Below are 18,323 nucleotides of genomic sequence, written 5' to 3' on the forward strand. Positions count from 1 at the left end.
GCGGTACTGGAACAGTTGCATGTTAACTTATATTTATAAAATTTAAAAACTATGATATTGATTTTGTTCTTATATTAAAAATATATATCAATGAGAACATGTGTTGAATGATTAGCCAAGACAACATAGTAACCTGCAAAACATATTTACATTGTATAATACAATAATATTCTAACTAATATATTTCAATATATATCAATGAAAAATATATATATATGTTAAACATAATTTAAAACCATGATTAGTAAATGTCAATATCATGAATAGAAGAAACACCATTGTAAAGAATAAAAATTAATATTTATTTTCTAATAATCTTATTGGAACTTTATGTTTTAAAATTAATTCAATATGAAAAACAGTGAAAATCTTATTTGCAGTGTAAATCTTTATTTAAAAAAAATAAATAAATAAATGAGAAGAAGAATTTTAAGTGCGTAGAGCATATATTTAAACCTAATTTATTAAATGTTGTAAGGTATGCATTATCGGATATGAAATTTTAGAAAACGAAGCTTGGGAAAATTCCCTTTTGTATTACGCTAAATTTAATAGAAACGCTTACGTTCTGAACATGATTATATAATATTTCATTTGTGTCCTGGGAATTATAGTGAGTCATACTCATATAATTGCGAATGTAATGTACAAGCAGACAGTAACTGATATGAACACAATATCCGAGGGCGAATAACACGTGTATATGAGCCTTTGAGTAATTTGTGTGATTAGTAAATACTAATGTTGTAGTTATGTGAACTGTCTCAAATAAATTATTTAGACAATGGAATATCATCTTTTGAGTCCTAGCACTGTGAACGTTCGACTATATTTTATTACGTTTAGTTTATAAATTAAAATTTTGCAATGGCATACTCGAATAGATTTGATTGAAAAACCATAGGACGTTATACGTTTGAATATTTTATTTGTAAAATCCATGTTATCAGGTGTTGATAATTTACTAAGCTTAAAAATTGTGTTGTCATAACTCTGGACAGTATAATTTTTATATAAATACACTGTAATACAAATATGTTTGATTACTATTTAGTTATGAAAGAATTCAAACAAAATAATATAAATATTGATAATAATTTCATTTTCACATACTGACGACTATAAAGCTGCTATGGTTACGTACGGTTTAATTAAAAACTGAAATTATTCTATACTAATAAATTCTATAAACTTAATAAAAAATCATAAAAATTTTTTGCACAATTTAGGGTTTATATATTTTTTGTTTAAGTTAATTTAATCATAAATATATTTTATCACTATTTATATAAAAAATAGAAAAAATTACAATCTGTATTTATACATACAATATAGTTATGAAATAATTTGAGCAAACTAATAAGACAGTAAAAGTGGTCATTAAAAATATAAATTTAAGAAATAATAGCTATTTTTAAGGTTTTTGTTGGTTTCGCACGTTCCACGTGAATATTATAAAAGAAATTGGATAAAAGCCGTCATTGAAAAAAATGAAAAGTGACTAGTGCGTAAGTAAAAGATGAAGTTACTGACGAACGGACGAAAAAATGTGGAGTACCAGCGGGAGACATAAGATAGCGTTCTGTGTAGTTTACTAAGGTTATATTAACCAAAATACCATAATTATAGTAATAAATGTTTTTTTTTTTTTTTGTTAGTCTATCTTGAACGAGCTTGTACATTAACAATGCAATTTATATGTAACAAGTCGTAAGCAAAACTATTCAAGTCGAAGAGTTATATTTTAACTGCGATGATCTTATAATTACATCAGCTGTTCAACAGCCCATGATGCAATGTGTAATGTGTATGTATATAAGTTCGATGTCTCATATTGACTGTATTGAAATTGTCACGCAATTATTCGAAGACATTTCTTCCAAATAATTTATATCGCTTTAACACGCGTTGATTATTCAAAGACCCTAGTGTAATGGAATGTCTGGAATATTAATGGACAAGATAAACTTAATAACTATATAGTGTCCATCGTACGCAGTAGAACTACTTTAACAATAGGTAATCTGCCGTCGGCTAAACAAGGTCTTCGTAGCTTGTCATCAATCCTGAAACGATGCCTTCAATTAGACCAATTAGGCCATTTGACTATGTATTATAATCTAATTCCGAAAAACATTTTTTAGATAAAAATATTTTATACGTTAATCCATGATTCAATATTATCATTCAGGGATCGACTGTATCCATAACTAACTGGGGCTGTATAAAGGAAGCTTATTTAAATTGTATGTTCTGTATATGCACAATAAAAAAAAAAATAAGAAAAATACATACATATATAAAAATTAAAAAAATAGAATGTATCACTGATTTACTGATTTCGTATTTAAATATTCAAATCGTAAAAATATTTATGAATTAAAAATAAATTAAATCAAAATTTAATATTATACTTCAATTATATTTTTAATTTGTTTAATTTAAACGATAAAACAAACATTGTAGATAGTTGTTTTGAAATTATGTACTACTTAACAAACGATAGTTTTAAAACAAAAATATATTCGTTAAAGAAGTGTAGGTACACGGGCGGGTAAAAAATATCAAAACTTTAAAACAATAAACAATAACGCAATACATACAGAATTGCGAGTAATCGATTCGAAGTAAATTCGTCTGCACAAACGAGTATTATATTATTATATAATAACTCACAACGATGCTTTTCAAATGTAAGAAGTGCATAGAATAATATATTGGTATGTAAAAAATATATCGTTTCAAACATTTATTTTTAACATCGCAGACATAATATAATGGTAAGATACGTCTTGTATTTGAACACAAATATGAAAAATAATTTTGTTCGAGGATCGCAATATCTTCGTTTAGTATTTACATTTATATTTATACTTAATAAATTATAATATGTTATGTAGTGAGGTTTATCGAACACTTTTGAATAATAATAATAACAATAATAATAATAATAATAATAAGTAATAACAATAATAAATAAATAAGCAAAGCAACTACGCCCGTAATAAAATATATGGTTTTCAGAATTTTACATTCGATTCGATGGTTTATATACACATCTCCCCGTGGATTCTGAAATGTAAAACCAATAAGGTATTTTATATTGTTTTCGGTTACGCACATAGCCCGTGCAACGTAAAACTAATATGCTACATACGTCAGAATCAATAGGTACGTTTTCAAAAATGAATTGTTTTTCCAAAATACCAAACTTATATTTTAATATTTGAAAAACTATGTGTAGATTTGTGTTTTGTCACAACAGATACGGGGAAAAAATTGCATTGTTCTGCGAATACATTATAATACTACGATAGTTCTTGCTTTTTTAGCTAAAATTTAATCAGCATAATATAAAATATGGGTTTTTTATTTATGCAAATGAGTTTCGGTATTGTTAACTATTATACAATAGTGAAAGCTTTTATTCCTTCAATATTATCTTATTCAGTCATACTTTTTAGTGATAGTAATCGATTTTTTGCGATTTTTATTTTAATAAGAAAATCACATAATTATAAATAATAAATACATAAACAGAGTCATCGAATAATGACTTATAACTGTTTTGTTTTTACTTTTTTATAGGTAGTTTTATTCTAAATGATTTAAATTTCGAAATTGAATATTATTTTAATTTATTTAATATATTAAAAAGAAAAGAAATTTGAAAAATTGTATAAAACGGTGATTTTTTTTTTCATTCATTAAATATTTTATATATTTTCTATATCAAACTAGGAGTTGGAATCTCAAAAAAATAACTCATTTAATTCAATTTGGTTGCAGTACATTTGAAACATGTTTATTTTTCTTTTATACTCGTACAATTGTAAAAAGATTTAGCCCGTAAAATAAAATAAATAATTAATAGAAGCAAAGTATTTTAAGTAAATCTATAAAAAAAATATATAAATTGATAACTACTATACTTTAAAAAGTCTTATATTATTATATTAATATAATATTATATACTTTATAATGTAAAACCGACTTAGTTGGTTAAAAAGAGGTACTCAAATGTGCCGTGTTAATAGACATTGACGACAAATTTATGGTGGTGGAATTAAGTCCTGATTTAATTATTTGGCCAATAATTTTGTAATCAGTATGTTTTGATTTCTCTAATCAGTGTAAGTACTTTATATATTTTTAAATACAAATAAATCAATTATAATAATGTATAAAACATACACCTTGTATCTTTAACAAATGAATGTCAAGCAATAGCTCTGCAACATACATTATTAATATGGTTATTTGATAAAAATATATTCGATTAATTGTGGCTGTATGGTTATATGATAATGTTCATTGAAAATAAACTAAAAGGGAAACAGAATAAATTATTTTTGTAAAAGAAAAAAATAGTTTTGCACTCCCATTAGTTTTTTTTTTTCATTCACTATATTGGGTTATTGATATTCTTTATTTTCTTAATCAAACTCCGAGTTGTAGTACAATTACCATATTAAAAAGTCATTACGTCTTTTAACCGTCTACTCGTTGAAACCATTATTACATAGATTAAAGAGCACAACATTATAATTTAATATATTTATTTATTGACTTATTGCAAAATCGACGATTCGTAATTTTCATCAATTGCTATAGTTAATACATATCGCATAAAGGTCATATTGCATTTTGTATTTAAAAGAATAAATGAATACAAGGCTACAAAATTCTTCTGTGCTCATCTGTTAAGTTTAAATTTTAGTGGTCTATCGATCATTGTATTTTGAAATAATAATAATACCTATGATGTTAAACACATAAAAACAACACTAACGGTTACAGAATAATCGCTTTAACGAGTATATGTACCTATACGAACATTTTCTACTGCGATGTGATAGTTTAGAAAATTGAAAAACTCAAGTGAAATAGTATTTATATAACCCGTGAAGAAATTATAGGCTAGTAATGCTGGCTGAAAATCTCCTGAGCGCCTTCCTTTACTCTTCCCGACTTGTGCCGTTTGCACGATATGGTGCTGCGGAAAAGAGATCCGCACACTACTTACTCGTTCACCCGGTCGCTTCCTGTATATACATTATCTACTGAGGGCCGTCAGAGGAAATCGTTTGGAAAAGTCTACGGAAATCATGTCGAAACAATATTGTCCCGTGGCAGAAACGATATATCTCACGGTTTTATAGTTAATGACGACTTGACACAGCATGATTTTCTTTGGCAATCATCATAATATACTATGTAAACAACAATAATTGTATTGTAAATTAAAAGTGATTAAAACCATAACAGACTTAGGGAATTAAAATGTTACAAACTTAATGTTTGTTGAAACTATTTTAGTAAAATTTACCTCAAAAATCATATTTAATATACGTTACTTACGTGTTGGGTATCTACTGAAAAAAGCGTATACAACTGAACGCGGATCCACGATTTGTCCTTAATTAAAAAGCTCGTGAACTATTTTCTTACAACTGCATTTTTAAAGAATGGAATTAATTAATAAAAACAACTTTTTTTATATGTCAACATCTATACGTTCTCCTTCCTAGAAATATTATAGCTGTAATAATTTCGCGCAATCGAACGAAAACACATTACCGTAACAAACGAAAGTTACTAACAGCTAAGCTCAGAAATTACTTGATCAATTTCAATATAAAAGTTATATCAATAGATTCGTTAAAACTTGGAAGGTCTTTTTTATTTATTTATTTTTTTAACCTTTTCATGTTTCTATAGGATAAGACACGTTTATTTAATTTTTGAAAATATAAATCCAAATTAAATCAATACTTTTTATTAATATAAATAAATGCTATTTACTAAAGATTTTGAAGACTTTTGAAGAAAAGTAATTATGTATTTAAAAAAAATATATTTATATTAACCAATTTTGGGAAAATCAACACTATTTTTAAATTCGATGTTTAATCATAGTTTTTAAACGTATTTTTATCATTTCAAGGTGAAAAATATATGTCTATTTACCCACCAATTAATCAATTAAAAAAATTAATTAAAAGTTGATAAATTACAATTTTAGACTCTCCGCTTGTGTTCAGGTGTACCATATGTTTAATGTTATTCATATGTTAAGATTTTTTTCAGTACTGTCATCAATGCGTGTGTGTGTATACAATTTTCAGTTTCAAGAATACCATCAATGCATTTACTCAAAAGTAATACACACTTATACTAATTCATCATTTTCATATTAATGCATTTCTCGCTTTGTTCAAAATCTATGATATTAATTGTCAAAACTATAGAGCTATATAAAAAAAAAAAAAAAAATACCTAGTTTATTCTGTATAAGTATTCAAAAGCCTTTGTCTGAAAATTATTGGTAGTTGGCCAAGAAGTCGATAAAATTAAATTTAACAGATGGGTTAATATGTTTTTATGATTTACATTCTTATTGTTTAAAATTTGGCTGAATACCAAATGTTAATACCTTATATAATAATAAAATTATAAAATGTACACATTTTGAATTTATAAATTAAATATATTTTTGTTCATGTTATAGATGTTATATTAATCGATATCAGCGAGATTTTATGTGTAAATGAATAATACAGAACATTGTAATCTCATTTATAATAGATTTATTATTTAATAAAAAATAAGTCTCACACAATTATACATTTTAAATTAAAATATACCATTGAAATATCAGGGACACGAAAGAAAAAAGTGAATATAAACTTCTTTCGTTTCTAAAATAAAAGTATATGCCTAAATCCGATAATAAATTTAAATAAGTTCTTAATTTTTTTTTTTTTTTTAATTGAATACTTGTTATAAAAAATATTATATTCTCTTTATTGGTTGTAAACGCATGAATGAATATATCGTGTCCTAATTACCTTGATCAATTATTAACTCATTCAATTATCTTTCACTCTAACTGTTTAATAATTAATACAAAAGTATCTCTATAAAATGTAGGAGCGTATTGCATCTATCGTTAAAAATCATAATTTAATATTAAATCGATAAAAATGATAAAATTAACTAAATAATCGTAAGTAAACAGAAAAAAAAGTTATATTCAAACAATTATTAATATTTTTATCATCTGAAAATATAATATCTATATCAGTAAGCAATAAGCATTTATGTTAAATAAATATACTTAAATATTTTCGATTGATTATTAAATTAATTTTGACATACATTTTATACAACTAAAAAGTATATTAATTTATATGAAAATATATAAGAATAAAACTAGAAATAAAAAAATTTTGAATTATTGATAGTTTATAAAAATAATAAATGAAAATTTACTCCTCAATAGTTAATTGTAATGAAATGTGAACAGTTAAGTATAATTTATTATTTAAATATTTATATTGTATATGTTAAGTGAAGAATGCCTATTTAAATCAGTAATATAGCGACTTTTAAAGTTAAAAAAGTTATTATTCCTGAAAAAGAAAGAAAATATCATTAATTTTAAAAATTGTTTGATATTAAGTATATTATGAGTATAGCTTAAACAAAACTTAAATGTAAGTAGCAACTTTTAAAGTATGTATTTATAAAATAATAAAAACTGTATTTTATCGTCTAAAGTGTAATAAGAAAGTCATCGAATGCATTAACTTTTTTTTATCTTCCTCGTTATTTTCACGAATATAAATGTTTTAATTTTGAAACTATCCTGACTTCAGTGAATGATGAATATGTTAACGAGTTGTCATAACCATTACCACATAGCTGCATTAGTATATGTATTAATATTCTTTCATATGAGATTAATCGTCTCTACGTTAAAATATACGACGTTAACTGTATTGAAAACAGTGACGTTTGAAATTCAAGACCGAAAAATGTCAAAATTTATTATATCATTCACCTCCCTTACACTACACATACTTTCACACAGTGATACAGATAGATGAGGCAATGGCCATATCCATTTCCTGTTTAAATGTTTACTATATTTTAAATTATTATTATTTTTTTCATGATGTATAACGAACATTTGTATTGAATACCTGAGGACAAGAACTATATAAGCTTGATGTTTTATGTCTTGATTACAAAATTTAAAAGTAAATTTAAAAAAATAAATATATATATATATATATATAGTTTATGAATCAAACAATATAATAAATAATTTAACTTCATCTAAATTATTTAAATTTAAAATATTAACTTACAACTAACAACTACACAACTGAATTAGTACATTTTATCAACGTGTTATTTTTTTGGTTTACACTACTAAATATTTTAAGGAACAAAAATATAAAATACAAAATAATATTATTTTATACTTAAACAATAGAATACCCGCAAAAATAAATATAAGTCAATAAATCAAGGAGATTTGAATCATTTCGAATATTATATTATCAAGCTATTATTAATCTACAAACGGATATTCTAATTGGTAAATGGTAGGTAAGCAGTTTTATTTGAAGAATATATTGGGTCATATGTATTTATTATTTTTGAATATTTTATTCTTCCACGGTAACATTTAATAGTATTGAAACTCGTTTCGATGTAAGTAAGAGGTATAATAAAACTCATTATAATAAATTGCAAATGTTACAGACAATATTTTAATATTCCCATATAAATAATACTTAAATTTAAAAACATTTGACAAAATATTTATTTATAAAACACCACATACCACAATCAATAATTATGATTTTGAAACAACCAGACCAAAGCCATTATTAGTACCTATTTGTATAGTAAGTTAAAATAAATACTTTAAATAATTAAAATATTTTGTAAATTTTCACATACCTACACTATATCGAAATTTATTTACATTATTATATTTTAGCCATGATAATAACATTTCAATTTATAATGCACATTTAATATTTTTTTATTTGAACTGCATACATTGTATTTAATCAAAACATTTAAATATAATACAATTTAAATACATCATTAGCATCATGAATTTTCTTAAATTTCAAAAATTCCCAGTCGTTAGAGATAATTCTTAGTAACTCCCACAGAGTTACGTTTTTAGAAATCTTTCATATCTGAATTTAAATAAGGAACAAAATTTAAAAATAAGATTCCATGTTATTGCCTTAAAGATGTTGAAAATGTATTTACGTTCTACGCTATAATGCTAGATGAACTATTTAATGAACTATTTACGCTAGATATAAATAAAAAAAATAATAGGATTTCGAGGAAGTCATTTAGTATTTCATTAAAAATTAAAGATCGGTCTCGTGTCAAATAATTTTAATTAAAAATATTGCATTTGTTTTTACATTTGTAGTCATTACGTATGTTTATACTTATAAAACACCATACGAAGCTCTTTCCTTTCAATTAACATATATTATATTTTCATTGTCTTAAGAATAGTACTTATCTTCAACGGATGGATAAAACTTTCTGCTGTAACTATTATGAAACGAAGTATGTAGAAAACGGGTGCAGTTACAGCAGGTATGCCTCGTTAAGTACGACTGAGTTTTTTGATGCTGCGCTCCCAGTAAACGTATAATATACGCAAATATATATATATATATATATATGAACTGTGTATACAAAACCTAACAAACATATCCACTAATAAACCGTAAGCAGTGTGCAGTTATAATAATAATAATATTACATCGCGTTTTAATTATTGCGAGTGGTGCGTTAAAGTTTCACTATCACACGTTATGGCGATGGGAACTAGAACTGTGAAATCGAGCGTGTAAGCAGCACGAACGGACAAGTATATAAATATACAGACACATACTATGCGCGCGAACACCGAGATCAATAATCAACGAGCCAAAACCAAAATACTTAGTCAACGTCATCGGGTTACACTCGCCGCAGAGTTTTTATTAATTTAAGTTTACTCTCTCGCACATTCTCCGTCTCAATCTTCGCAACGACCCACCACTCTTCCGACTGCCGTCTCCGTGGCCACTATAAACTTACCCTTCCCGATGATTTGCACGACTACACGCACGCCAGAAAGTCATGAAAGACATTTTAAGGATAGAAGTCCGTTATGTACACTTACGTCCACTTTAACATATATAACATAATATTATATACGTGTGTATATATATATATATATATATATATATATTCATTAAACATAGAAGAAACCTTTTTTTTCCCTTCAGTGAAACGAACTTCTGAAGTTATATTGAATTTCTTATATATATATATATATAAAGAAATTTAAAACACGTCTTAGTATCGTTACTTTCTATAAACATATTCGTGAACTCGTTTGAGTAAAATAACTAAAATACACTTTTAAAACAATACGTACTACTAAATATATAACATATGAGTAATTTTTCCATACTATTATTTTGTTTTAATTATTTCAAACACCAATGATTTGTATAAATGATAATAATTTAATAAATTGATTTTATTCTTAAAAGATGAAAATACAAATATACTACATAATTACAAATTCTCAATGTAATTGTATTTAGAGTGATTAATTCGTAGAAAAAAAAAGTAAGTTTGAATGCAGGTAAATTGGATAGATATTTGATTTTAATTTTGCAAATCGATATTAACGTTCTCTGTTTAAAAATAACGTTTCGATGACTTTCTATTAGCTAAAAATAATTGTAAACACAATATTTGTTTAAAAAAATGTATGTCTCAATAATATTAATATTTAATGACAAATTTACGAATTCAATTTTAAAAACAATATATTTTGTTCTTTAATTTTTAAATTATAAATTACCATTTAAAATATGTCAACGTAAGTAATAACTATTGAGTAGTGTTACCACTAAATATTTATATGTTCTGTAATAAAAACTTACTACTTGTTTTTATTATTATATATTCATTTTTATTCATATTTGGAACTTTAATATTGAAATATAAATCATCAATTAAAATAATAAAATACAAATTTTATATATTACAATATCTATACTATTATTGTAGCTATGTCTCCAAATATTATTTAATAGTTTTAAATCATTCATTCATTAAAACATTGAAAAGTTGTGTGAAGTTTTTCGTATTACACAGTTAAGGTTGGACTAAATTTTTACTCTAGTTTTAGCATTCAATTTACTTTGTGGGATAGTGTGTAATTCTCTTATGGAACCAAGGAACCAGGTGATCGATTTAAACTCTTAGAATAGTTTAGGGAGTAACTTTACGCATTACAACTTAAAGATAAAAAATGTATGATGCTTATAACTTTGCTCACAACAATTGACTTTGGACTAGTCCACCAAACTTTTAAATGAAGAGGTACTCTTTAAACTAGAGCCTTGGTAAATTGCCAATAGACAACCTTTAAGTATACCCTGTGCCTTCACAAGAAAACCTATTTTATCTCGTAGTACTCTATACAAATGTTTAATAATGATAAATGGCTGTTTTTATCTGATGTTTTTTGTTAATACTGTTACCATACTTTGAACAGAAAGTTCCATAAAAGTTTAATAAAATACTATCTTTATAAATTGAACATTGAATAAATATGTAACTCGTAAGTAGTTTTTAAATAGTTTATTTTTGAGTTTTATAGGTTTTTTTGAGTAACAGTAAAAAAAAATTTAAAAAAATCAATTAACAATATTTTTGTCAATTAAACATTACTATGAAACCTGATATATTATTTTATTATAGTTTATGTAGATAGCCAAGGCTAGGAACATCTTATATTATCTTAGAAAAAAAAAATTATAGTTAAAATAAACCCTTGAAAAAAAATTATAATTATTTTAAATTTTAGTTTGACTGCGTAATTATTATAAATTTTAGTTTTTTAACGATATTTTTTTATTTTTTTAAAAATCTATAAAATATAATAGGTATTTTTAAATCTTTATATCAACTAAGAATACTGTGTGAGAAATTATAATATATATAAACATTAAGGAAAAATTAATATAATTACTGTTAATTCTGCTATCTTATAATAATATATGAATAATAATTTTAACTTATCTAGTTAATTTTTTTTCCGTTTATATTAAAAAAAAAATATAGAAAATATATTATTTAAATACAAATTTTATATAAAGTTATAAATATTATAAAATATAAGAGGAAGGATAATGTAAAAAAAAAAAACCATAATATTAGTTATAAATTATAATGCATTGCCACAATTTAAAAATTCCCAGTAAAATTAGTAATTAGCTGAACACATAAAATAAATTAAAAATGATTAATTTTCATAGTAAACGAAAACACATTCAATATATTATAGCCTCAATATAATATAGAAACTTTTGAATACTTTAACACGTATAAACGAGATATCGTGCGTATAAATAATGGGTGATTGATACATAGACCATTATAAACATTGTAAAATGCTCAGTATTTTTTTTATTCTCATTTAATATGCTTAGTCTACGTGATTTAAAAATGTACAGACATTAATAGCTCAAATAGGAAGATACTCAAAAATGGAATTTAATAGGTTATTTAGGTACTAATTATATATACTTATATACTTATTTATTTAGGCACCAACCATTCTAGTCGCATTTATACACAGTTATTTTTTTCCAATCATTATAGTTATCAAAATAGTGACTGATTTTTTTTTGTGTCCATACATTTTTTTCGACGAATTTGATTCATTGCGACTTCTGACAATTAAAATTCGATGTATATAATATAAACACAACAACTGTTGGAACACGGACTTCATACTTAGTTTACAGGCAAGCACAATTATTAGTGACCTTATAATGATAAATTATCTTAATCATTGAATTTCAAGCCTGAAATTATTATCGTATCACAATTTTTTTTCATTCCTATATTCTTTTTCGTCTTTTAATTTGAATAATCATACATTTTTATTAAATGAATATAATTTAAAGTATTTATTCGTTGTGGTATGTGTTACTATAACACAATAGTTACTAAAACTTACGTTTAATTGCTAATGACTATCCCGATATAACTTATTATTTCGTCGTAGTATAACCTAAATTATCTTTTGAATTGCATTCCTACTACCAAATAATATATTATTTTTTTTTTAAATAACTATATCAACTATAATAGATCTTTTTATTGTATAATTCTAATTAATCTATTAGAATTAATGAATTGTTCGTTGTTTTTTATACTGTATTTAAATATCGTAACTAATATAAGCAGATTAGTCATACAAAACCACCAAAATTTAAATTGATTGCCTACGCCTGTAAAATCGCTCGTATTTTGAATATATTTCAGCTGGAAGCTGATTGAAAACAAAGAAAAGTTTATTAACAAATAACTAACGAGAATTGCGTTGAAAATTATGTTTGTTGGATGTAATAAGTGAGAAATTCAGCAATCATAATGGGGTAAAATTTCTAGAGGAAGTTATGTCAAAGGCAGTATAATAAACATGTAAACGTATATTATGCCTTTAGGAACAGTGCAGGAATGATAACTGATGAGAGTGCGGAACAATAATACTCACCTCATGTGTATTTACAAAGGACAATGGTTTTCCAGGAAAGAGTAATTGTTATTATTTGTGACCATTTTGAGTATATACTTACCATACAAGAGCAAATGGATATTTTGTTCTCGGTGATAAACAAACAATACACTTCCAATGACGATTCGTTATAATTGTTGTGTATTTTTACTGCTACATGTATTAATGTCGCACCGTATTAATACAAACCACAAAGGTATCACTTAAATTACGCAAGCAGTAAATAGGTGTCTATTCTACTATACAAGTATAATGAATACTGCCTTTATGCTTATTAACATTACGTCTGGAAAGTAAAATGTATTTTATAAATATAATTTTCAAGAAACGGAGATTTAAAATACTGATTTTTCTATAATAATACAATATTTTATAATTCATTAACAATGTTTTATTCAACGGATTTATCGTCAACTCACAAATTTCATTCGTATTTCTATAATGATTCTGGATGTACATTTATAATACCGTATTTTAGTTAGAGGCTAAGTAATAATGTGCTCGATAAATTATTTGAAGAGTCAGGAAGCATCATTTTAAGTTTATATGTTTAAAATAAGTGGCAACTATGTATGGTTTATATATTTAAAATATAATTTATTGCATACATCTTGTCTTTATGTTTATTTTGAAGAAAATCAATAACTTTAAAATTTAGTTATATTTCCTTAAAATAATATCACTTATAATTTATCGTTTCGGAAACTTTAACTGTTCAGTTTTGCCTTACTTTTTAAGAAAGTTTAATTTAAAAAAAAAAGCATATTATCAAATATTATATTATGCAAAAATAAAAAATCATGAAAATATTAGGTGTATAATATATTATTTTATTTTAATACACAAACTTTAATCGACTTAAATCATATTTATAAATAATATTTATTTTTTTTTTTTTTTTTTGATGATAATTTCAGAAATGTTCGTATAATTTTATTTACAATCATTTTATAGTATTTTTAAACACTATAGTAATATAGTATTGTGATATAATATAGTTGTTTGAAATTACTTTAAATTCTTTTTAATCAACAATCTTTAATTTTACAATTGTTTCTACAAAAATAATTCAGATATGATATTTAAAATATGTTGCAAATTATCATATCTCAATAATATTTTCATTGATTGAGGATTACTTAAATATTAATATGCAAATTTCAAGAGCTTAAATTAATATTATAAACTCTTTTAAAAATCTATATGCTTAAATTAATGCATATAAATGTTATATGAAACCTCGTTTTCAATATGCGTAATAAATAACTATACATATATATGTAACACTTCAAGTTATTCGTAAATTATTAAGAATTTACCTTGAATAGAAATAAAAATACACAAAATAAAATTTATCAAAATACATGAAAAACTGTGTAGCCATAAATTACAATTACCTAAATGACCACTAAAATATTGTCTGTAGATTTATGGTATATCTGTATTATATACGCTTTACAAAAAAAAAAAAAAAACAATAAAAAACATTATACATTTTTATAAGATACTATTTAGTGGACACAAAACTAGATCAGCCATTAATTGAGAAAGATTCCCTAAGTTTCGTGTTTATTTAATTGTATTATGCAATTTGAGTGAGTCACAAATTGGGTAAGCAAAGATCTCTAATAGATAGATAGTCGAAAATAGTAAGAAAATACCTTTATGGAAGCCAAGGTTCAAGAAAGAAGACCGTCTGAAGAATTATATTACAACGATAGGACCATATGAAAGATAGAAGGAAACTGCAGAAGATTGAAACAGATGGGAATATTCATATTTAGCGATAGGGCCTTAAAGGCCAAAACAATAACAGCAATTACAACAAAAACAACACAACAAAGCGTTTGTATAATTAATTTTTTGTGATCACTGATTATCGTATAATAATTTCCTTTCTTGATATTATACATAATCGGTAATTACTTATTTCACGACGAGTCTGTTAGTAAAATATTTTACACCAATTTGTATGCACAACTAATCCACAATAAGTGTTTATATCATTATTTATATTTGAATGATTGATTGATTTTTTAATAAATGATAAAACTTTTTTTTTTTAAATTATTAATTAATTAGCTAAGTTAAATACTAGTTCATTTACTATGTAATTGTTCTGGTAACTTATTATTTAATTATTGAATCTAAACTTTATATACACCTGTATATAATGGTAATATCAATTAAGTACGTTATTATTTCTCAAAAATATTTTTTATTCAGCTAGCTGAAGAATTTAAAAGAACCAGATTTAATCAAAATAAATAAAATAATTAACTTTTAAAATAATTTAGAATTATATAAATCTAAATTTTTAGGTTTATACAGACTTCTAAAACTTTCTACATTACGCGTATATGTTGATTATAGAAAAATCTTGTGTATTAAATTAAATAAATCTGAAAAAAATATTATTTATAGTCAACAAGTTTAACTTTATATTCCTAGATGGTTTTTATTTTTTAGATTTCATAATTTATTTAAATAAATGAGTGGTTTACCAAAATTTTGGTGAGAAAATTACATCTACTGACTTTTACGCCAAGAAATAAGTGATACAATACAGAATATATTTCATCGGCACACTTTTTACTGTAAAATGTCCTCCTATAGTTTGTATAATGTTAAGTCTTATTGTAAAGATATGATGTTTCTCTCTTTACTCTTATTTTTTTTTTCAGCAATATAATATTCCATAATGAAGTTCAGCGAAGTAAAAATATGATAAAATATGTGTCCGAAAGTTTTTCGATTTATCGTCATTATAAACAATTTTCGTTTTCTTTACCGTTTTTCAATAATCAAGTTTTTTTTTCCTTTATAGTGCAAGTTTCTTTACGTTTCTAAATTCCGTCCACATAAATTGTATCCTTTTCGCACTTTTTGCGTAGATCACGGGCAGCAGTTAAACGGACAGTATCAAATAAATCGGTTACCGATTTTCCAGACGGGAAATATACATAAATATGGCGTACAGAAAAAATAAAGATAAAATAAAACCCGAAATATCAAAAACACAGTAATTTGGCCAGGGCTATTTTCTTCAGTTTGTTTTTCTCGTTATTTATGTTCACGAATATAATATATATATATATATATATATATATATACATATTGTACACATACACACTAGAGTATCCTGAATTATATTGATATTGCTGTATCGTTATTATCCTAATGTAATGAGTCCGTACGTAATACTCCGTACTACACATATGTACAATTCCTATAAAAACTGTTAAAAAAAAAAATAAATAAATAGATAAAAATTTAGTACATTTATGTAGTATATATATATTAATAAATTTAGATCACCGCAATACTTGAAACATCATTATACATGTACATCATATTAAGAATGCATACGTATATATTACCTATCTGGATGATCGACGATTTGCAAAGATATTATATTTAGTTATGGGATCAGTCTCTAGATTTCCAAAAACATACTCATTGTCACCATTATATTAAAATTTTTAATTATTAGATTAGGTTTAAAATTTAGTCATTTTTCATTTATTATTAGCGATACACGTTATCATAATTATAATTAAAACACTTAAGTTTATTAAAAAAATGGTTACGTATTGCTAAAACAATAAACATTATATTTTATAAAGATTATTTAGTGACACATACTAGATCGCATTAATTGAGAAAGATTCCCTAAGTTTCTGCGTTTATTTACTTAGTATATGCAAATTATGAGGATACAAATTGCGAAGGCAGATCTCTTAATAGATTGAGAAAATAGTAAGAAAATACTTTCGAAAGAGCCAAGTGTTCAAGCAAGAGCATCTCGTCCAAGAATTATATACAATCGATAGAAGCCAATGAAAGAGGCTAGAAGGATGTTCAAAGATTGAAACAGATGGGAATATATCTATATATTTAGGATAGGCTTCTAAAGGCCAAATAATAACAGTAATTATGACAAAATAACACAACAAAGGTTTAATTAATTTTAGATCACGATTATCGTATATATATCTTCTATTGATATTTATACATGAACAGGTAATTATTTATTTCAATGAGTCGAGCTCATGATAAATATTTTACACCAGTTGTGTAACTAACTAATCCCAATAGGTGTTTAATCAATATTTATATTTGAACGCTGATTGATTTTTAATAATGATACAACTTTTTAAATTGAATTAATTAGTTGGGTTAAATTTAGCTGTCATTTAATGATAATTGTTCTGGCTAACTTATTATTTAATTATGAATTAACTTTGACTGTATACTAACATACGGTAATCATTTGCAATAAGTAGTTATTTCTGGTAGAAATATTTTAGTTCAGTATGAGGAAGAATTTAAGTTAACTAGATTTAATCAAAATAATAAAATCAATTAACTTTAAATAATTTGAATTATAAAATCTAAATTTAGGTTATATAACTTAAAACTTTCACATACGCGATATATGTTGATTATCAGAAAATTTTAGTATAAATAAATAAATCTGAAAAATATTATTTCAAGTCAGCAACGTTTAACTTTATATTCAGAGGTTGTTTTATTTTTAGATTTCTAGCATTATTTAAATAAATGAGTGGTTTTCACAAAATTTTGGTGTAAGAAATTACTCAATGACTTTATACGCCAAGAAATAAGTGATAAATACAGAATATATTTCACTCGGACACTTTTACTGTAAATGTCCCTATAGTTTGTATAATGTTAAGTCTTATTAAAGATATGTTTCTCTTTACTTTATTTTTCAGCATATAATATTCCATAATGAAGTTCAGGAAGTAAAATATGATAAAATATTTCAGAAGGTCTTGATTTATCGTCATTATAAACAATTTTCGTTCTTTCACTGTTTTTCAATAATCAAGTTTTTCCTTATAGTGCAAGTTTCTTTACGTTTAAATCTGTCCAT

At 24.5% G+C, this 18,323-nt stretch overlaps 1 protein-coding gene across 1 annotated transcript in view; it reads left to right on the forward strand.

The window, feature by feature from the left end:
* Positions 1-18,323, forward strand: part of LOC112591186 (hemicentin-2-like) — a 319,132-nt gene that overhangs the window by 73,153 nt on the left and 227,656 nt on the right. The gene's annotated exons all lie outside the window — the stretch shown is intronic.

Source organism: Melanaphis sacchari, unplaced genomic scaffold, assembly GCF_002803265.2.
Source record: "Melanaphis sacchari strain LSU unplaced genomic scaffold, SCAv2.0 Contig12_pilon_pilon, whole genome shotgun sequence".
Classification (NCBI taxonomy): domain Eukaryota; kingdom Metazoa; phylum Arthropoda; class Insecta; order Hemiptera; family Aphididae; genus Melanaphis; species Melanaphis sacchari.